Genomic DNA, 23553 nt, shown 5'->3' with positions numbered 1-23553 from the left:
TACAGTGGCAGAGGTCAACAAAGCTCACAGCTGGTGTTTCTGTAGTGTAGTGGTTATCACATTCACCTAACACGCAAAAGGTCCCCAGTTCGAAACCGGGCAGAAACAAGCATTAGATCTCCTTTTATATAGGACATGTGAGATGTAAAATTGATATAACATCTTGTAAATAGTTGTATCAACAGGAACTTTTAATGTCATTGCAACACCATCTACCTATCCACCTTCATATATGATTTAACAATCATTTCCATACGCCTCCTGTATATCTTAGCAATAGCTCCTGTCGGGCACCTAACCTCTCTATGTCTTTCAGGAACAAGTCACAGGGATGATGTCAATGAGGTTTCAGGGAGACATAGAAAGGGGATGCGACCATTGCATCCCAGCTTCTTTATTGAATGGTGTGCGGAAGCCATTTATCTGCCAGGAACCACTCATCATTGTTCTTGGTCATGACACAGGGATTTGTGACTTGCCGTAACTCCATGCCTAAAATTGAACAAGACATTACCGTTACATCCTGTAGCGGGAAGGGGTTAATTTTATTAGTTAACCATAGAGCAGCAGCAAAACATAACTATGAATTAGAAAACATCTTCTTATAAATAAGTTAATAGTGAAGATAGAATTGAAGAACATTGTTCAACGTTATGTGCTTACAGTGAAGCGGCCTCGTTAGCACAGTAGGTAGCGCGTCAGTCTCATAATCAACACTTCCTCACCACTGTCTTTCTATGTTGTCAAACCAGCCATATTGCTATGAGACGACGTAGAGGTTGCACTGACAGCCAAAGGCTCCAATGAGTGGGCAAGAACTGATTCATATGGCTATTTCCCTCCTAGTCACTCAATGGGAGTGCTGTGTTCAAAATGTGTAAGTGTCTGTGCACTTCCGCATATAGTGATGGGAGATAGCTAGTTGACTGTAGTGTCAACTATGGGTGTTCAGGTTGAGATCAGATCTTCCTTAATACCAATACATCAATAGTAAATTTGATCTTGTAACTATACTAGGTCTACAACAGAATAATAGAAGAGTAAAATTTAAATGAAACAAAAAACAAATGAAAAGATCAAAAAATTATGAAAACGAAATACAACAATATTCCCTGTCCTTCTCCCCAGCGTGAGGAAACCACTTTAATCACTGTGAGACACATACAAAAATGTCTGAATGTCACACAGAATGAACGGCACCCCATAATTTAGGAAATTATACCAGAATTCAATCATACTACACCTATGTGGTATAATGAGACATAAGGTGGGAAAGGGCTATCTCTGGATTCTGATTTTACTAAGTGACCAACCATCCAAGATGGACCCCTAATGAAGTACTAGGAAATGGGGAACCTGGATACCTCGATGTGTGTAGGATAACACCCTCAGACAGTCAGTGTAAATAATCAAATCCTTTTATCAATTTGAGTCCAGATACAGATCATTAAATGTCAGTAAGGATCCCTCTCTATTACAATGGCAGAGGTCAACAAAGCTCACAGCTGATGTTTCTGTAGTGTAGTGGTTATCACATTTGCCTAACACACGAAAGGTCCCCGGTTCAAAACCGGACAGAAACAAGAATTAGATCTCCTTTTATATAGGACATGTGAGATGTAGAATTGATATAACATCTTGTAAATAGTTGTATCAACGGGAACTTTTAATGTCATTGCAACACCATCTACCTATCCACCTTCATATATGATTTAACAATCATTTCCATACGCCTCCTGTATATCTTAGCAATAGCTCCTGTCGGGCACCTAACCTCTCTATGTCTTTCAGGAACAAGTCACAGGGATGATGTCAATGAGGTTTCAGGGAGACATAGAAAGGGGATGCGACCATTGCATCCCAGCTTCTTTATTGAATGGTGTGCGGAAGCCATTTATCTGCCAGGAACCACTCATCATTGTTCTTGGTCATGACACAGGCATCTGTGACTTGCCGTAACTCCCTGCCTAAAATTGAACAAGACATTACCGTTATATCCTGTAGCGGGAAGGGGTTAATTTTATTAGTTAACCATAGAGCAGCAGCAAAACATAACTAGGAATAACAAAACATCTTCTTATAAATTAGTTAATAGTGAAGATAGAATTGAAGAACATTGTTCAACGTTATGTGCATACAGTGAAGCGGCCTCGTTAGCACAGTAGGTAGCACGTCAGTCTCATAATCAACACTTCCTCACCACTGTCTTTCTATGTTGTCAAACCAGCCATATTGCTATGAGACGACGTAGAGGTTGCACTGACAGCCAAAGGCTCCAATGAGTGGGCAAGAACTGATTCATATGGCTATTTCCCTCCTAGTCACTCAATGGGAGTGCTGTGTTCAAAATGTGTAAGTGTCTGTGCACTTCCGCATATAGTGATGGGAGATAGCTAGTTGACTGTAGTGTCAACTATGGGTGTTCAGGTTGAGATCAGATCTTCCTTAACACCAATACATCAATAGTAAATTTGATCTTGTAACTATACTAGGTCTACAACGGAATAATAAAAGAGTAAAACTTAAATGAAACAAAAAACAAATGAAAAGATCAAAAAATTATGAAAACGAAATACGACAATATTCCCTGTCCTTCTCCCCAGCGTGAGGAAACCACTTTAATCACTGTGAGACACATACAAAAATGTCTGAATGTCACACAGAATGAACGGCACCCCATAATTTAGGAAATTATACCAGAATTCAATCATACTACACCTATGTGGTATAATGAGACATAAGGTGGGAAAGGGCTATCTCTGGATTCTGATTTTACTAAGTGACCAACCATCCAAGATGGACCCCTAATGAAGTACTAGGAAATGGGGAACCTGGATACCTCGATGTGTGTAGGATAACACCCTCAGACAGTCAGTGTAAATAATCAAATCCTTTTATCAATTTGAGTCCAGATACAGATCATTAAATGTCAGTAAGGATCCCTCTCTATTACAATGGCAGAGGTCAACAAAGCTCACAGCTGATGTTTCTGTAGTGTAGTGGTTATCACATTTGCCTAACACACGAAAGGTCCCCGGTTCAAAACCGGACAGAAACAAGAATTAGATCTCCTTTTATATAGGACATGTGAGATGTAGAATTGATATAACATCTTGTAAATAGTTGTATCAACGGGAACTTTTAATGTCATTGCAACACCATCTACCTATCCACCTTCATATATGATTTAACAATCATTTCCATACGCCTCCTGTATATCTTAGCAATAGCTCCTGTCGGGCACCTAACCTCTCTATGTCTTTCAGGAACAAGTCACAGGGATGATGTCAATGAGGTTTCAGGGAGACATAGAAAGGGGATGCGACCATTGCATCCCAGCTTCTTTATTGAATGGTGTGCGGAAGCCATTTATCTGCCAGGAACCACTCATCATTGTTCTTGGTCATGACACAGGCATCTGTGACTTGCCGTAACTCCCTGCCTAAAATTGAACAAGACATTACCGTTATATCCTGTAGCGGGAAGGGGTTAATTTTATTAGTTAACCATAGAGCAGCAGCAAAACATAACTAGGAATAACAAAACATCTTCTTATAAATTAGTTAATAGTGAAGATAGAATTGAAGAACATTGTTCAACGTTATGTGCATACAGTGAAGCGGCCTCGTTAGCACAGTAGGTAGCACGTCAGTCTCATAATCAACACTTCCTCACCACTGTCTTTCTATGTTGTCAAACCAGCCATATTGCTATGAGACGACGTAGAGGTTGCACTGACAGCCAAAGGCTCCAATGAGTGGGCAAGAACTGATTCATATGGCTATTTCCCTCCTAGTCACTCAATGGGAGTGCTGTGTTCAAAATGTGTAAGTGTCTGTGCACTTCCGCATATAGTGATGGGAGATAGCTAGTTGACTGTAGTGTCAACTATGGGTGTTCAGGTTGAGATCAGATCTTCCTTAACACCAATACATCAATAGTAAATTTGATCTTGTAACTATACTAGGTCTACAACGGAATAATAAAAGAGTAAAACTTAAATGAAACAAAAAACAAATGAAAAGATCAAAAAATTATGAAAACGAAATACGACAATATTCCCTGTCCTTCTCCCCAGCGTGAGGAAACCACTTTAATCACTGTGAGACACATACAAAAATGTCTGAATGTCACACAGAATGAACAGCACCCCATAATTTAGGAAATTATACCAGAATTCAATCATACTACACCTATGTGGTATAATGAGACATAAGGTGGGAAAGGACTATCTCTGGATTCTGATTTTACTAAGTGACCAACCATCCAAGATGGACCCCTAATGAAGTACTAGGAAATGGGGACCCTGGATACCTCGATGTGTGTAGGATAACACCCTCAGACAGTCAGTGTAAATAATCAAATCCTTTTATCAATTTGAGTCCAGATACAGATCATTAAATGTCAGTAAGGATCCCTCTCTATTACAGTGGCAGAGGTCAACAAAGCTCACAGCTGGTGTTTCTGTAGTGTAGTGGTTATCACATTCGCCTAACACGCGAAAGGTCCCCAGTTCGAAACCGGGCAGAAACAAGCGTTAGATCTCCTTTTATATAGGACATGTGAGATGTAAAATTGATATAACATCTTGTAAATAGTTGTATCAACAGGAACTTTTAGTGTCATTGCAACACCATCTACCTATCCACCTTCATATATGATTTAACAATCATTTCCATAGGCCTCCTGTATATCTTAGCAATAGTTCCTGTCAGGCACCTAACCTCTCTATGTCTTTCAGGAACAAGTCACAGGGATGATGTCAATGAGGTTTCAGGGAGACATAGAAGGGGGATGCGACCATTGCATCCCAGCTTCTTTATTGAATGGTGTGCGGAAGCCATTTATCTGCCAGGAACCACTCATCATTGTTCTTGGTCATGACACAGGGATCTGTGACTTGCCGTAACTCCCTGCCTAAAATTGAACAAGACATTACCGTTACATCCTGTAGCGGGAAGGGGTTAATTTTATTAGTTAACCATAGAGCAGCAGCAAAACATAACTATGAATTACAAAACATCTTCTTATAAATTAGTTAATAGTGAAGATAGAATTGAAGAACATTGTTCAATGTTATGTGCATACAGTGAAGCAGCCTCGTTAGCACAGTAGGTAGCGCGTCAGTCTCATAATCAACACTTCCTCACCACTGTCTTTCTATGTTGTCAAACCAGCCATATTGCTATAAGACGACTTAGAGGTTGCACTGACAGTCAAAGGCTCCAATGAGTGGGCAAGAACTGATTCATATGGCTATTTCCCTCCTAGTCACTCAATGGGAGTGCTGTGTTCAAAATGTGTAAGTGTCTGTGCACTTCCGCATATAGTGATGGGAGATAGCTAGTTGACTGTAGTTTCAACTATGGGTGATCAGGTTGAGATCAGATCTTCCTTAACACCAATACATCAATAGTAAATTTGATCTTGTAACTATACTAGGTCTACAACGGAATAATAAAAGAGTAAAACTTAAATGAAACAAAAAACAAATGAAAAGATTAAAAAAATTATGAAAACGAAATACAACAATATTCCTTGTCCTTCTCCCCAGCGTGAGGAAACCACTTTAATCACTGTGAGACACATACAAAAATGTCTGAATGTCACACAGAATGAACGGCAACCCATAATTTAGGAAATTTTACCAGAATTCAATCATACTACACCTATGTAGTATAATGAGACACAAGGTGGGAAAGGACTATCTCTGGATTCTGATTTTACTAAGTGACCAACCATCCAAGATGGACCCCTAATGAAGTACTAGGAAATGGGGACCCTGGATACCTCAATGTGTGTAGGATAACACCCTCAGACAGTCAGTGTAAATAATCAAATCCTTTTATCAATTTGAGTCCAGATACAGATCATTAAATGTCAGTAAGGATCCCTCTCTATTACAGTGGCAGAGGTCAACAAAGCTCACAGCTGGTGTTTCTGTAGTGTAGTGGTTATCACATTCGCCTAACACACGAAAGGTCCCCAGTTCGAAACCGGGCAGAAACAAGCGTTAGATCTCCTTTTATATAGGACATGTGAGATGTAAAATTGATATAACATCTTGTAAATAGTTGTATCAACAGGAACTTTTAATGTCATTGCAACACCATCTACCTATCCACCTTCATATATAATTTAACAATCATTTCCATACGCCTCCTGTATATCTTAGCAATAGCTCCTGTCGGGCACCTAACCTCTCTATGTCTTTCAGAAACAAGTCACAGGGATGATGTCAATGAGGTTTCAGGGAGACATAGAAAGGGGATGCGACCATTGCATCCCAGCTTCTTTATTGAATGGTGTGCGGAAGCCATTTATCTGCCAGGAACCACTCATCATTGTTCTTGGTCATGACACAGGCATCTGTGACTTGCCGTAACTCCCTGCCTAAAATTGAACAAGACATTACCGTTACATCCTGTAGCGGGAAGGGGTTAATTTTATTAGTTAACCATAGAGCAGCAGCAAAACATAACTATGAATTACAAAACATCTTCTTATAAATTAGTTAATAGTGAAGATAGAATTGAAGAACATTGTTCAATGTTATGTGCATACAGTGAAGCGGCCTCGTTAGCACAGTAGGTAGCGCGTCAGTCTCTTAATCAACACTTCCTCACCACTGTCTTTCTATGTTGTCAAACCAGCCATATTGCTATAAGACGACTTAGAGGTTGCACTGACAGCCAAAGGCTCCAATGAGTGGGCAAGAACTGATTCATATGGCTATTTCCCTCCTAGTCACTCAATGGGAGTGCTGTGTTCAAAATGTGTAAGTGTCTGTGCACTTCCGCATATAGTGATGGGAGATAGCTAGTTGACTGTAGTTTCAACTATGGGTGATCAGGTTGAGATCAGATCTTCCTTAACACCAATACATCAATAGTAAATTTGATCTTGTAACTATACTAGGTCTACAACGGAATAATAAAAGAGTAAAACTTAAATGAAACAAAAAACAAATGAAAAGATTAAAAAAATTATGAAAACGAAATACGACAATATTCCTTGTCCTTCTCCCCAGCGTTAGGAAACCACTTTAATCACTGTGAGACACATACAAAAATGTCTGAATGTCACACAGAATGAACAGCACCCCATAATTTAGGAAATTATACCAGAATTCAATCATACTACACCTATGTGGTATAATGAAACATAAGGTGGGAAAGGACTATCTCTGGATTCTGATTTTACTAAGTGACCAACCATCCAAGATGAACCCCTAATGAAGTACTAGGAAATGGGGACCCTGGATACCTCGATGTGTGTAGGATAACACCCTCAGACAGTCAGTGTAAATAATCAAATCCTTTTATCAATTTGAGTCCAGATACAGATCATTAAATGTCAGTAAGGATCCCTCTCTATTACAGTGGCAGAGGTCAACAAAGCTCACAGCTGGTGTTTCTGTAGTGTAGTGGTTATCACATTCGCCTCACATGCGAAAGGTCCCCAGTTCGAAACCGGGCAGAAACAAGCGTTAGATCTCCTTTTATATAGGACATGTGAGATGTAAAATTGATATAACATCTTGTAAATAGTTGTATCAACAGGAACTTTTAATGTCATTGCAACACCATCTACCTATCCACCTTGATATATGATTTAACAATCATTTCCATAGGCCTCCTGTATATCTTAGCAATAGTTCCTGTCGGGCACCTAACCTCTCTATGTCTTTCAGGAACAAGTCACAGGGATGATGTCAATGAGGATTCAGGGAGACATAGAAAGGGGATGCGACCATTGCATCCCAGCTTCTTTATTGAATGGTGTGCGGAAGCCATTTATCTGCCAGGAACCACTCATCATTGTTCTTGGTCATGACACAGGGATCTGTGACTTGCCGTAACTCCCTGCCTAAAATTGAACAAGACATTACCGTTACATCCTGTAGCGGGAAGGGGTTAATTTTATTAGTTAACCATAGAGCAGCAGCAAAACATAACTATGAATTACAAAACATCTTCTTATAAATTAGTTAATAGTGAAGATAGAATTGAAGAACATTGTTCAATGTTATGTGCATACAGTGAAGCGGCCTCGTTAGCACAGTAGGTAGCGCGTCAGTCTCATAATCAACACTTCCTCACCACTGTCTTTCTATGTTGTCAAACCAGCCATATTGCTATAAGACGACTTAGAGGTTGCACTGACAGCCAAAGGCTCCAATGAGTGGGCAAGAACTGATTCATATGGCTATTTCCCTCCTAGTCACTCAATGGGAGTGCTGTGTTCAAAATGTGTAAGTGTCTGTGCACTTCCGCATATAGTGATGGGAGATAGCTAGTTGACTGTAGTTTCAACCAGAGCCGTAACGAGGCCGGTGCGGGCGGTGCCACCGCCCCGGGCGCAGTCCCAAGGGGGCGCAGTGGCCGCCCGCACCGACTTCTGTGTGAGGAGTGAAAAGAAAAAAAAAAATTAAACAGACCTCAGATTCAGACTGCCGGCCGCCCGGCGCATCCAAGATGGCGGCCGGCACCCGGCTCCACCCCCTTCTGAACTCTGCCCTCTGCCTCAGCGTCTGATGTCATGACGTTGCTAGGCAGCAGAGGAGCAGAGAAGCAGAGAGGAGCCAGGCAGCGACGGCTGGACAGGAGGTAAGTTTCAAAGCAGGGGAAGGGGGATGTAAGCTTCAATTATGGAGGAGATGTAAGCTGCAATTATGGAGGAGATGTAAGCTGCAATTATGGAGGAGATGTAAGCTGCAATTATGGAGGGGAGGGGGGGATGTAAGCTGCAATTATGGATGGAGACAGGGGGGGGGGGGAATGTAAGCTGAAATTATGGAGGGAGGCAGGGGGGGAATGTAAGCTGCAATTATGGATGGAGACAGGGGGGGGGGGGGAATGTAAGCTGAAATTATGGATGGAGGCAAGGGGAGGGGGAAAGTAAGCTGCAATTATGGATGGAGGCAAGGGGGGGGGGAATGTAAGCTGAAATTATGGAGGGAGGCAGGGGGGGAATGTAAGCTGCAATTATGGAGGGGGGAGGGGATGTATGCTGCTATTAGGGAGGGGGGGAATGTGTGCTGCTATTAGGGAGGGGAGGAATGTGTGCTGCATCTTGCTATTATGGAGGGGGGGATGCTGCTATGCTTTATGAGGGATGGGGTGGTATGCTGCCATAATGTGTGAGGGAAGGGGGGTATGTATTAATATAATGTGTGATATGAGGGTAGGGAGGTTGGGTGTCTTAGTACATGGGTGGGAGTTAGGCTATTAATTTAATGGTGACGTTTAGGTGGGGGCTAATTATTTAATGGGTACTAGTTTATTTGTGAGGTGCTGGTGGGTCAATTTAATTTATTGATGGGGCTTTTTAATTTAATGGTGGGGTCTATTAATTTCAGGTGAGGTATTTATCTGTATTGCAGTCACAAGAATGCTCTCTGTATAGTATGGTGGTCATAGAAATGCTCTCTGTATAGTATGGCTGTCATAGGAATGCTCTCTGTATAGTATGGCGGTCATAGGAATGCTCTCTGTATTGTATGGTGGTCATTGGAATGCTCTCTGTAAGGTATGGCGGTCATAGGAATGCTCTCTGTATAGTATGACGGTCATAGGAATGCTCTCTGTATAGTATGACGGTCATAGGAATGCTCTCTGTATAGTATGACGGTCATAGGAATGCTCTCTGTATAGTATGGAGGTCACAGGAATGCTCTCTGTATAGTATGGAGGTCACAGGAATGCTCTCTGTATAGTATGGAGGTCATAGGAATGCTCTCTGTATAGTATGGAGGTCACAGGAATGCTCTCTGTATAGTATGGAGGTCACAGGAATGCTCTCTGTATAGTATGGCGGTCACAGGAATGCTCTCTGTATAGTATGGAGGTCACAGGAATGCTCTCTGTAAGGTATGGCGGTCACAGGAATGCTCTCTGTAAGGTATGGCGGACACTAGGAGGCTCTTTATATTGTATGTGTGTGTGTACATGTGTGTGTATATATATATATATTTTTTATGTAAGTGCACATCCACATTATTTATGTAATAAATGTATTGCTATACAGCATTACACTATGTGAGTTTCTTCCTCTCCATTATCCTGAATACTACTGATTGTATGAAGCATCTGCTATTCCCATGGGGTAATAAGGCTCAACTTGATTGGTGAAGATACCGGTTATACCTACAGATAAGCTTTAAAGATCTTTTATCTGGTACGCATATTATATTGGCACGGCGCTGGTGTTCTAGAGTGGTTCCTCATTTCCTTCTTCCTGTTGATCCACTATTATTACCTGAGTGTCTATACCTATTTAGTGGTTAAGATTCTGACTTTTGGTATACCTTTCTGTATTTTTATATACAGTATTATACTATTTGGCGCCCCCTCCCATTTGTTTTGTGTTATATATATATATATATATATATTATATTTAGTGTGATGGTGACAAGGGGGCACAATGATAGAGATTGCTCCATGGCACGGTGTGATAAAGGAGAAACTGTTATGGAGAGCACAGTGGGATGAAGGGGCAGTGTGATACAGATGGTACCATTACATTTATGTTTTAATTTGTTTCAGTGAGTTTTATTTCAATAACCAATTAATTTTTTTATACAGCTAGCATGTGATAGCTGCATTTAAAGTACTTTGATTCTATGGAGGCTTATTACATAAAGATCCTTACAAAGCCAGACCAAGAATAATGGAGAGGGAGGGGGTTTCAGTGCGGTCTAGAACTTGTAAAGTGCTAGCCACGCCCCCACAGTAGGTTGACCACACCCACCCGACAATTGACACTCCCACTTAGATGGGGGGCGCCGATTCCCTGTCTCGCCCAGGGCACTAAAATGGCTAGTTACGGCACTGGTTTCAACTATGGGTGATCAGGTTGAGATCAGATCTTCCTTAACACCAATACATCAATAGTAAATTTGATCTTGTAACTATACTAGGTCTACAACGGAATAATAAGAGTAAAACTTAAATGAAACAAAAAACAAATGAAAAGATTAAAAAAATTATGAAAACGAAATACGACAATATTCCTTGTCCTTCTCCCCAGCGTTAGGAAACCACTTTAATCACTGTGAGACACATACAAAAATGTCTGAATGTCACACAGAATGAACAGCACCCCATAATTTAGGAAATTATACCAGAATTCAATCATACTACACCTATGTGGTATAATGAAACATAAGGTGGGAAAGGACTATCTCTGGATTCTGATTTTACTAAGTGACCAACCATCCAAGATGAACCCCTAATGAAGTACTAGGAAATGGGGACCCTGGATACCTCGATGTGTGTAGGATAACACCCTCAGACAGTCAGTGTAAATAATCAAATCCTTTTATCAATTTGAGTCCAGATACAGATCATTAAATGTCAGTAAGGATCCCTCTCTATTACAGTGGCAGAGGTCAACAAAGCTCACAGCTGGTGTTTCTGTAGTGTAGTGGTTATCACATTCGCCTCACATGCGAAAGGTCCCCAGTTCGAAACCAGGCAGAAACAAGCGTTAGATCTCCTTTTATATAGGACATGTGAGATGTAAAATTGATATAACATCTTGTAAATAGTTGTATCAACAGGAACTTTTAATGTCATTGCAACACCATCTACCTATCCACCTTGATATATGATTTAACAATCATTTCCATAGGCCTCCTGTATATCTTAGCAATAGTTCCTGTCGGGCACCTAACCTCTCTATGTCTTTCAGGAACAAGTCACAGGGATGATGTCAATGAGGATTCAGGGAGACATAGAAAGGGGATGCGACCATTGCATCCCAGCTTCTTTATTGAATGGTGTGCGGAAGCCATTTATCTGCCAGGAACCACTCATCATTGTTCTTGGTCATGACACAGGGATCTGTGACTTGCCGTAACTCCCTGCCTAAAATTGAACAAGACATTACCGTTACATCCTGTAGCGGGAAGGGGTTAATTTTATTAGTTAACCATAGAGCAGCAGCAAAACATAACTATGAATTACAAAACATCTTCTTATAAATTAGTTAATAGTGAAGATAGAATTGAAGAACATTGTTCAATGTTATGTGCATACAGTGAAGCGGCCTCGTTAGCACAGTAGGTAGCGCGTCAGTCTCATAATCAACACTTCCTCACCACTGTCTTTCTATGTTGTCAAACCAGCCATATTGCTATAAGACGACTTAGAGGTTGCACTGACAGCCAAAGGCTCCAATGAGTGGGCAAGAACTGATTCATATGGCTATTTCCCTCCTAGTCACTCAATGGGAGTGCTGTGTTCAAAATGTGTAAGTGTCTGTGCACTTCCGCATATAGTGATGGGAGATAGCTAGTTGACTGTAGTTTCAACTATGGGTGATCAGGTTGAGATCAGATCTTCCTTAACACCAATACATCAATAGTAAATTTGATCTTGTAACTATACTAGGTCTACAACGGAATAATAAAAGAGTAAAACTTAAATGAAACAAAAAACAAATGAAAAGATTAAAAAAATTATGAAAACGAAATACGACAATATTCCTTGTCCTTCTCCCCAGCGTGAGGAAACCACTTTAATCACTGTGAGACACATACAAAAATGTCTGAATGTCACACAGAATGAACGGCAACCCATAATTTAGGAAATTTTACCAGAATTCAATCATACTACACCTATGTAGTATAATGAGACACAAGGTGGGAAAGGACTATCTCTGGATTCTGATTTTACTAAGTGACCAACCATCCAAGATGGACCCCTAATTAAGTACTAGGAAATGGGGACCCTGGATACCTCAATGTGTGTAGGATAACACCCTCAGACAGTCAGTGTAAATAATCAAATCCTTTTATCAATTTGAGTCCAGATACAGATCATTAAATGTCAGTAAGGATCCCTCTCTATTACAGTGGCAGAGGTCAACAAAGCTCACAGCTGGTGTTTCTGTAGTGTAGTGGTTATCACATTTGCCTAACACGCGAAAGGTCCCCAGTTCAAAACCGGGCAGAAACAAGCGTTAGATCTCCTTTTATATAGGACATGTGAGATGTAAAATTGATATAACATCTTGTAAATAGTTGTATCAACAGGAACTTTTAATGTCATTGCAACACCATCTACCTATCCACCTTCATATATAATTTAACAATCATTTCCATAGGCCTCCTGTATATCTTAGCAATAGTTCCTGTCAGGCACCTAACCTCTCTATGTCTTTCAGGAACAAGTCACAGGGATGATGTCAATGAGGATTCAGGGAGACATAGAAAGGGGATGCGACCATTGCATCCCAGCTTCTTTATTGAATGGTGTGCGGAAGCCATTTATCTGCCAGGAACCACTCATCATTGTTCTTGGTCATGACACAGGGATCTGTGACTTGCCGTAACTCCCTGCCTAAAATTGAACAAGACATTACCGTTACATCCTGTAGCGGGAAGGGGTTAATTTTATTAGTTAACCATAGAGCAGCAGCAAAACATAACTATGAATTACAAAACATCTTCTTATAAATTAGTTAATAGTGAAGATAGAATTGAAGAACATTGTTCAACGTTATGTGCATACAGTGAAGCGGCCTCGTTTGCACAGTAGGTAGCGCGTCAGTCTCTTAATCAACACTTCCTCACCACTGTCTTTCTATGTTTTCAAACCAGCCATATTGCTATAAGACGACTTAGAGGTTGCACTGACAGCCAAAGGCTCCAATGAGTGGGCAAGAACTGATTCATATGGCTATTTCCCTCCTAGTCACTCAATGGGAGTGCTGTGTTCAAAATGTGTAAGTGTCTGTGCACTTCCGCATATAGTGATGGGAGATAGCTAGTTGACTGTAGTGTCAACTATGGGTGTTCAGGTTGAGATCAGATCTTCCTTAACACCAATACATCAATAGTAAATTTGATCTTGTAACTATACTAGGTGTACAACAGAATAATAAAAGAGTAAAACTTAAATGAAACAAAAAACAAATGAAAAGATCAAAAAATTATGAAAACAAAATACGACAATATTCCCTGTCCTTCTCCCCAGCGTGAGGAAACCACCTTAATCACTGTGAGACACATACAAAAATGTCTGAATGTCACACAGAATGAACGGCACCCCATAATTTAGGAAATTATACCAGAATTCAATCATACTACACCTATGTGGTATAATGAGACATAAGGTGGGAAAGGACTATCTCTGGATTCTGATTTTACTAAGTGACCAACCATCCAAGATGGACCCCTAATGAAGTACTAGGAAATGGGGACCCTGGATACCTCGATGTGTGTAGGATAACACCCTCAGACAGTCAGTGTAAATAATCAAATCCTTTTATCAATTTGAGTCCAGATACAGATCATTAAATGTCAGTAAGGATCCCTCTCTATTACAGTGGCAGAGGTCAACAAAGCTCACAGCTGGTGTTTCTGTAGTGTAGTGGTTATCACATTCACCTAACACGCGAAGGGTCCCCAGTTCAAAACCAGACAGAAACAAGAAGTAGATCTCCTTTTATATAGGACATGTGAGATGTAGAATTGATATAACATCTTGTAAATAGTTGTATCAACGGGAACTTTTAATGTCATTGCAACACCATCTACCTATCCACCTTCATATATGATTTAACAATCATTTCCATACGCCTCCTGTATATCTTAGCAATAGCTCCTGTCGGGCACCTAACCTCTCTATGTCTTTCAGAAACAAGTCACAGGGATGATGTCAATGAGGTTTCAGGGAGACATAGAAAGGGGATGCGACCATTGCATCCCAGCTTCTTTATTGAATGGTGTGCGGAAGCCATTTATCTGCCAGGAACCACTCATCATTGTTCTTGGTCATGACACAGGCATCTGTGACTTGCCGTAACTCCCTGCCTAAAATTGAACAAGACATTACCGTTACATCCTGTAGCGGGAAGGGGTTAATTTTATTAGTTAACCATAGAGCAGCAGCAAAACATAACTATGAATTACAAAACATCTTCTTATAAATTAGTTAATAGTGAAGATAGAATTGAAGAACATTGTTCAACGTTATGTGCATACAGTGAAGCGGCCTCGTTAGCACAGTAGGTAGCACGTCAGTCTCATAATCAACACTTCCTCACCACTGTCTTTCTATGTTGTCAAACCAGCCATATTGCTATGAGACGACGTAGAGGTTGCACTGACAGCCAAAGGCTCCAATGAGTGGGCAAGAACTGATTCATATGGCTATTTCCCTCCTAGTCACTCAATGGGAGTGCTGTGTTCAAAATGTGTAAGTGTCTGTGCACTTCCGCATATAGTGATGGGAGATAGCTAGTTGACTGTAGTGTCAACTATGGGTGTTCAGGTTGAGATCAGATCTTCCTTAACACCAATACATCAATAGTAAATTTGATCTTGTAACTATACTAGGTCTACAACGGAATAATAAAAGAGTAAAACTTAAATGAAACAAAAAACAAATGAAAAGATCAAAAAATTATGAAAACGAAATACGACAATATTCCCTGTCCTTCTCCCCAGCGTGAGGAAACCACTTTAATCACTGTGAGACACATACAAAAATGTCTGAATGTCACACAGAATGAACAGCACCCCATAATTTAGGAAATTATACCAGAATTCAATCATACTACACCTATGTGGTATAATGAGACATAAGGTGGGAAAGGACTATCTCTGGATTCTGATTTTACTAAGTGACCAACCATCCAAGATGGACCCCTAATGAAGTACTAGGAAATGGAGACCCTGGATACCTCGATGTGTGTAGCATAACACCCTCAGACAGTCAGTGTAAATAATCAAATCCTTTTATCAATTTGAGTCCAGATACAGATCATTAAATGTCAGTAAGGATCCCTCTCTATTACAGTGGCAGAGGTCAACAAAGCTTACAGCTGGTGTTTCTGTAGTGTAGTGGTTATCACATTCGCCTAACACACGAAAGGTCTCCAGTTCAAAACCGTGCAGAAACAAGCGTTAGATCTCCTTTTATATAGGACATGTGAGATGTAAAATTGATATAACATCTTGTAAATAGTTGTATCAACAGGAACTTTTAATGTCATTGCAACACCATCTACCTATCCACCTTCATATATGATTTAACAATCATTTCCATACGCCTCCTGTATATCTTAGCAATAGTTCCTGTCAGGCACCTAACCTCTCTATGTCTTTCAGGAACAAGTCACAGGGATGATGTCAATGAGGATTCAGCGAGACATAGAAAGGGGATGCGACCATTGCATCCCAGCTTCTTTATTGAATGGTGTGCGGAAGCCATTTATCTGCCAGGAACCACTCATCATTGTTCTTGGTCATGACACAGGGATCTGTGACTTGCCGTAACTCCCTGCCTAAAATTGAACAAGACATTACCGTTACATCCTGTAGCGGGAAGGGGTTAATTTTATTAGTTAACCATAGAGCAGCAGCACAACATAACTATGAATTACAAAACATCTTCTTATAAATTAGTTAATAGTGAAGATAGAATTGAAGAACATTGTTCAACGTTATGTGCATACAGTGAAGCGGCCTCGTTAGCACAGTAGGTAGCGCGTCAGTCTCATAATCAACACTTCCTCACCACTGTCTTTCTATGTTGTCAAACCAGCCATATTGCTATAAGACGACTTAGAGGTTGCACTGACAGCCAAAGGCTCCAATGAGTGGGCAAGAACCGATTCATATGGCTATTTCCCTCCTAGTCACTCAATGGGAGTGCTGTGTTCAAAATGTGTAAGTGTCTGTGCACTTCCGCATATAGTGATGGGAGATAGCTAGTTGACTGTAGTTTCAACTATGGGTGATCAGGTTGAGATCAGATCTTCCTTAACACCAATACATCAATAGTAAATTTGATCTTGTAACTATACTAGGTCTACAACGGAATAATAAAAGAGTAAAACTTAAATGAAACAAAAAACAAATGAAAAGATTAAAAAAATTATGAAAACGAAATACGACAATATTCCCTGTCCTTCTCCCCAGCGTGAGGAAACCACTTCAATCACTGTGAGACACATACAAAAATGTCTGAATATCACACAGAATGAACGGCAACCCATAATTTAGGAAATTTTACCAGAATTCAATCATACTACACCTATGTAGTATAATGAGACACAAGGTGGGAAAGGACTATCTCTGGATTCTGATTTTACTAAGTGACCAACCATCCAAGATGGACCCCTAATGAAGTACTAGGAAATGGGGACCCTGGATACCTCAATGTGTGTAGGATAACACCCTCAGACAGTCAGTGTAAATAATCAAATCCTTTTATTAATTTGAGTCCAGATACAGATCATTAAATGTCAGTAAGGATCCCTCTCTATTACAGTGGCAGAGGTCAACAAAGCTCACAGCTGGTGTTTCTGTAGTGTAGTGGTTATCACATTTGCCTAACACGCGAAAGGTCCCCAGTTCGAAACCGGGCAGAAACAAGCGTTAGATCTCCTTTTATATAGGACATGTGAGATGTAAAATTGATATAACATCTTGTAAATAGTTGTATCAACAGGAACTTTTAATGTCATTGCAACACCATCTACCTATCCACCTTCATATATGATTTAACAATCATTTCCATAGGCCTCCTGTATATCTTAGCAATAGTTCCTGTCAGGCACCTAACCTCTCTATGTCTTTCAGGAACAAGTCACAGGGATGATGTCAATGAGGATTCAGGGAGACATAGAAAGGGGATGCGACCATTGCATCCCAGCTTCTTTATTGAATGGTGTGCGGAAGCCATTTATCTGCCAGGAACCACTCATCATTGTTCTTGGTCATGACACAGGGATCTGTGACTTGCCGTAACTCCCTGCCTAAAATTGAACAAGACATTACCGTTACATCCTGTAGCGGGAAGGGGTTAATTTTATTAGTTAACCATAGAGCAGCAGCAAAACATAACTATGAATTAGAAAACATCTTCTTATAAATAAGTTAATAGTGAAGATAGAATTGAAGAACATTGTTCAACGTTATGTGCTTACAGTGAAGCGGCCTCATTAGCACAGTAGGTAGCGCGTCAGTCTCATAATCAACACTTCCTCACCACTGTCTTTCTATGTTGTCAAACCAGCCATATTGCTATGAGACGACTTAGAGGTTGCACTGACAGCCAAAGGCTCCAATGAGTGGGCAAGAACTGATTCATATGGCTATTTCCCTCCTAGTCACTCAATGGGAGTGCTGTGTTCAAAATGTGTAAGTGTCTGTGCACTTCCGCATATAGTGATGGGAGATAGCTAGTTGACTGTAGTGTCAACTATGGGTGTTCAGGTTGAGATCAGATCTTCCTTAACACCAATACATCAATAGTAAATTTGATCTTGTAACTATACTAGGTCTACAACAGAATAATAGAAGAGTAAAATTTAAATGAAACAAAAAACAAATGAAAAGATCAAAAAATTATGAAAACGAAATACGACAATATTCCCTGTCCTTCTCCCCAGCGTGAGGAAACCACTTTAATCACTGTGAGACACATATAAAAATGTCTGAATGTCACACAGAATGAACGGCACCCCATAATTTAGGAAATTATACCAGAATTCAATCATACTACACCTATGTGGTATAATGAGACATAAGGTGGGAAAGGACTATCTCTGGATTCTGATTTTACTAAGTGACCAACCATCCAAGATGGACCCCTAATGAAGTACTAGGAAATGGGGACCCTGGATACCTCGATGTGTGTAGGATAACACCCTCAGACAGTCAGTGTAAATAATCAAATCCTTTTATCAATTTGAGTCCAGATACAGATCATTAAATGTCAGTAAGGATCCCTCTCTATTACAGTGGCAGAGGTCAACAAAGCTCACAGCTGGTGTTTCTGTAGTGTAGTGGTTATCACATTTGCCTAACACGCAAAGGGTCCCCAGTTCAAAACCGGACAGAAACAAGAAATAGATCTCCTTTTATATAGGACATGTGAGATGTAGAATTGATATAACATCTTGTAAATAGTTGTATCAACGGGAACTTTTAATGTCATTGCAACACCATCTACCTTTCCACCTTCATATATGATTTAACAATCATTTCCATACGCCTCCTGTATATCTTAGCAATAGCTCCTGTCGGGCACCTAACCTCTCTATGTCTTTCAGAAACAAGTCACAGGGATGATGTCAATGAGGTTTCAGGGAGACATAGAAAGGGGATGCGACCATTGCATCCCAGCTTCTTTATTGAATGGTGTGCGGAAGCCATTTATCTGCCAGGAACCACTCATCATTGTTCTTGGTAATGACACAGGCATCTGTGACTTGCCGTAACTCCCTGCCTAAAATTGAACAAGACATTACCGTTACATCCTGTAGCGGGAAGGGGTTAATTTTATTAGTTAACCATAGAGCAGCAGCAAAACATAACTATGAATTACAAAACATCTTCTTATAAATTAGTTAATAGTGAAGATAGAATTGAAGAACATTGTTCAACGTTATGTGCATACAGTGAAGCGGCCTCGTTAGCACAGAAGGTAGCACGTCAGTCTCATAATCAACACTTCCTCACCACTGTCTTTCTATGTTGTCAAACCAGCCATATTGCTATGAGACGACTTAGAGGTTGCACTGACAGCCAGAGGCTCCAATGAGTGGGCAAGAACTGATTCATATGGCTATTTCCCTCCTAGTCACTCAATGGGAGTGCTGTGTTCAAAATGTGTGTCTGTGCACTTCCGCATATAGTGATGGGAGATAGCTAGTTGACTGTAGTGTCAACTATGGGTGTTCAGGTTGAGATCAGATCTTCCTTAACACCAATACATCAATAGTAAATTTGATCTTGTAACTATACTAGGTCTACAACGGAATAATAAAAGAGTAAAACTTAAATGAAACAAAAAACAAATGAAAAGATCAAAAAATTATGAAAACAAAATACAACAATATTCCCTGTCCCTCTCCCCAGCGTGAGGAAACCACTTTAATCACTGTGAGACACATACAAAAATGTCTGAATGTCACACAGAATGAACGGCACCCCATAATTTAGGACATTTTACCAGAATTTAATCATACTACACCTATGTGGTATAATGAGACATAAGGTGGGAAAGGACTATCTCTGGATTCTGATTTTACTAAGTGACCATCCATCCAAGATGGACCCCTAATGAAGTACTAGGGAATGGGAACCCTGGATACCTCGATGTGTGTAGGATAACACCCTCAGACAGTCAGTGTAAATAATCAAATCCTTTTATCAATTTGAGTCCAGATACAGATCATTAAATGTCAGTAAGGATCCCTCTCTATTGCAGTGGCAGAGGTCAACAAAGCTCACAACTGGTGTTTCTGTAGTGTAGTGGTTTTCACATGCGCCTAACACGTGAAAAGTCCCCAGTTCGAAACTGGGCAGAAACAAGCGTTAGATCTCCTTTTATATAGGACATGTGAGATGTAAAAGTGATATAACATCTTGTAAATAGTTGTATCAACAGGAACTTTTAATGTCATTGCAACACCATCTACCTATCCACCTTCATATATGATTTAACAATCATTTCCATACGCCTCCTGTATATCTTAGCAATAGTTCCTGTCAGGCACCTAACCTCTCTATGTCTTTCAGGAACAAGTCACAGGGATGATGTCAATGAGGATTCAGGGAGACATAGAAAGGGGATGCGACCATTGCATCCCAGCTTCTTTATTGAATGGTGTGCGGAAGCCATTTATCTGCCAGGAACCACTCATCATTGTTCTTGGTCATGACACAGGGATCTGTGACTTGCCGTAACTCCCTGCCTAAAATTGAACAAGACATTACCGTTACATCCTGTAGCGGGAAGGGGTTAATTTTATTAGTTAACCATAGAGCAGCAGCAAAACATAACTATGAATTAGAAAACATCTTATAAATAAGTTAATAGTGAAGATAGAATTGAAGAACATTGTTCAACGTTATGTGCTTACAGTGAAGCGGCCTCATTAGGACAGTAGGTAGCGCGTCAGTCTCATAATCAACACTTCCTCACCACTGTCTTTCTATGTTGTCAAACCAGCCATATTGCTATGAGACGACTTAGAGGTTGCACTGACAGCCAAAGGCTCCAATGAGTGGGCAAGAACTGATTCATATGGCTATTTCCCTCCTAGTCACTCAATGGGAGTGCTGTGTTCAAAATGTGTAAGTGTCTGTGCACTTCCGCATATAGTGATGGGAGATAGCTAGTTGGCTGTAGTGTCAACTATGGGTGTTCAGGTTGAGATCAGATCTTCCTTAACACCAATACATCAATAGTAAATTTGATCTTGTAACTATACTAGGTCTACAACGGAATAATAAAAGAGTAAAACTTAAATGAAACAAAAAACATATGAAAAGATCAAAAAATTATGAAAACGAAATACGACAATATTCCCTGTCCTTCTCCCCAGCGTGAGGAAACCACTTTAATCACTGTGAGACACATACAAAAATGTCTGAATGTTATAGAATGAACGGCACCCCATAATTTAGGAAATTTTACCAGAATTCAATCATACTACACCTATGTGGTATAATGAGACACAAGGTGGGAAAGGACTATCTCTGGATTCTGATTTTACTAAGTGACCAACCATCCAAGATGGACCCCTAATGAAGTACTAGGAAATGGGGACCCTGGATACCTCGATGTGTGTAGGATAACACCCTCAGACAGTCAGTGTAAATAATTAAATCCTTTTATCAATTTGAGTCCAGATACAGATCATTAAATGTCAGTAAGGATCCCTCTCTATTACAGTGGCAAAGGTCAACAAGCTCACAGCTGGTGTTTCTGTAGTGTAGTGGTTATCACATTCGCCTAACACGCGAAAGGTCCCCAGTTCAAAACCGGGCAGAAACAAGCATTAGATCTCCTTTTATATAGGACATGTGAGATGTAAAATTGATAAAACATCTTGTAAATAGTTGTATCAACAGGAACTTTTAATGTCATTGCAACACCATCTACCTATCCACCTTCATATATGATTTAACAATCATTTCCATAGGCCTCCTGTATATCTTAGCAATAGCTCCTGTCGGGCACCTAACCTCTCTATGTCTTTCAGGAACAAGTCACAGGGATGATGTCAATGAGGTTTCAGGGAGACATAGAAAGGGGATGCGACCATTGCATCCCAGCTTCTTTATTGAATGGTGTGCGGAAGCCATTTATCTGCCAGGAACCACTCATCATTGTTCTTGGTCATGACACAGGGATCTGTGACTTGCCGTAACTCCCTGCCTAAAATTGAACAAGACATTACCGTTACATCCTGTAGCGGGAAGGGGTTAATTTTATTAGTTAACCATAGAGCAGCAGCAAAACATAACTATGAATTAGAAAACATCTTCTTATAAATTAGTTAATAGTGAAGATAGAATTGAAGAACATTGTTCAACGTTATGTGCATACAGTGAAGCGGCCTCGTTAGCACAGTAGGTAGCGCGTCAGTCTCATAATCAACACTTCCTCACCACTGTCTTTCTATGTTGTCAAACCAGCCATATTTCTATGAGACGACGTAGAGGTTGCACTGACAGCCAAAGGCTCCAATGAGTGGGCAAGAACTGATTCATATGGCTATTTCCCTCCTAGTCACTCAATGGGAGTGCTGTGTTCAAAATGTGTAAGTGTCTGTGCACTTCCGCATATAGTGATGGGAGATAGCTAGTTGACTGTAGTGTCAATATGGGTGTTCAGGTTGAGATCAGATCTTCCTTAACACCAATACATCAATAGTAAATTTGATCTTGTAACTATACTAGGTCTACAACAGAATAATAGAAGAGTAAAATTTAAATGAAACAAAAAACAAATGAAAAGATCAAAAAATTATGAAAACGAAATACGACAATATTCCCTGTCCTTCTCCCCAGCGTGAGGAAACCACTTTAATCACTGTGAGACACATACAAAAATGTCTGAATGTCACACAGAATGAACGGCACCCCATAATTTAGGAAATTATACCAGAATTCAATCATACTACACCTATGTGGTATAATGAGACATAAGGTGGGAAAGGACTATCTCTGGATTCTAATTTTACTAAGTGACCAACCATCCAAGATGGACCCCTAATGAAGTACTAGGAAATGGGGACCCTGGATACCTCGATGTGTGTAGGATAACACCCTCAGACAGTCAGTGTAAATAATCAAATCCTTTTATCAATTTGAGTCCAGATACAGATCATTAAATGTCAGTAAGGATCCCTCTCTATTACAGTGGCAGAGGTCAACAAAGCTCACAGCTGGTGTTTCTGTAGTGTAGTGGTTATCACATTCGCCTAACACGCGAAAAGTCCCCAGTTCGAAACTGGGCAGAAACAAGCATTAGATCTCCTTTTATATAGGACATGTGAGATGTAAAATTGATATAACATCTTGTAAATAGTTGTATCAACAGGAACTTTTAATGTCATTGCAACACCATCTACCTATCCACCTTCATATATGATTTAACAATCATTTCCATACGCCTCCTGTATATCTTAGCAATAGTTCCTGTCAGGCACCTAACCTCTCTATGTCTTTCAGGAACAAGTCACAGGGATGATGTCAATGAGGATTCAGGGAGACATAGAAAGGGGATGCGACCATTGCAT

General features: G+C 40.2%; 7 non-coding genes across 7 annotated transcripts; all 7 read left to right on the top strand.

The window, feature by feature from the left end:
• The first annotated feature begins 4460 nt into the window (after positions 1–4460).
• Positions 4461–4533, top strand: TRNAV-AAC (transfer RNA valine (anticodon AAC)). The gene has a single exon. It is a non-coding gene; the product is annotated as a tRNA-Val (tRNA).
• Positions 4534–7412: 2879 nt separating this feature from the next.
• TRNAV-CAC (transfer RNA valine (anticodon CAC)) lies at positions 7413–7485 on the top strand. The gene has a single exon. It is a non-coding gene; the product is annotated as a tRNA-Val (tRNA).
• Positions 7486–11413: 3928 nt separating this feature from the next.
• On the top strand, positions 11414–11486 carry TRNAV-CAC (transfer RNA valine (anticodon CAC)). The gene has a single exon. It is a non-coding gene; the product is annotated as a tRNA-Val (tRNA).
• A 1403-nt stretch (positions 11487–12889) lies between these two features.
• TRNAV-AAC (transfer RNA valine (anticodon AAC)) lies at positions 12890–12962 on the top strand. The gene has a single exon. It is a non-coding gene; the product is annotated as a tRNA-Val (tRNA).
• A 4353-nt stretch (positions 12963–17315) lies between these two features.
• TRNAV-AAC (transfer RNA valine (anticodon AAC)) lies at positions 17316–17388 on the top strand. The gene has a single exon. It is a non-coding gene; the product is annotated as a tRNA-Val (tRNA).
• A 4342-nt stretch (positions 17389–21730) lies between these two features.
• Positions 21731–21803, top strand: TRNAV-AAC (transfer RNA valine (anticodon AAC)). Its single transcript has one exon. It is a non-coding gene; the product is annotated as a tRNA-Val (tRNA).
• Positions 21804–23204: 1401 nt separating this feature from the next.
• Positions 23205–23277, top strand: TRNAV-AAC (transfer RNA valine (anticodon AAC)). Its single transcript has one exon. It is a non-coding gene; the product is annotated as a tRNA-Val (tRNA).
• Positions 23278–23553: the final 276 nt, after the last annotated feature.

Source organism: Mixophyes fleayi, assembly GCF_038048845.1.
Source record: "Mixophyes fleayi isolate aMixFle1 chromosome 4 unlocalized genomic scaffold, aMixFle1.hap1 SUPER_4_unloc_3, whole genome shotgun sequence".
NCBI lineage: Eukaryota > Metazoa > Chordata > Amphibia > Anura > Limnodynastidae > Mixophyes > Mixophyes fleayi.
This window is presented reverse-complemented; position numbering and strand designations above follow the sequence as displayed.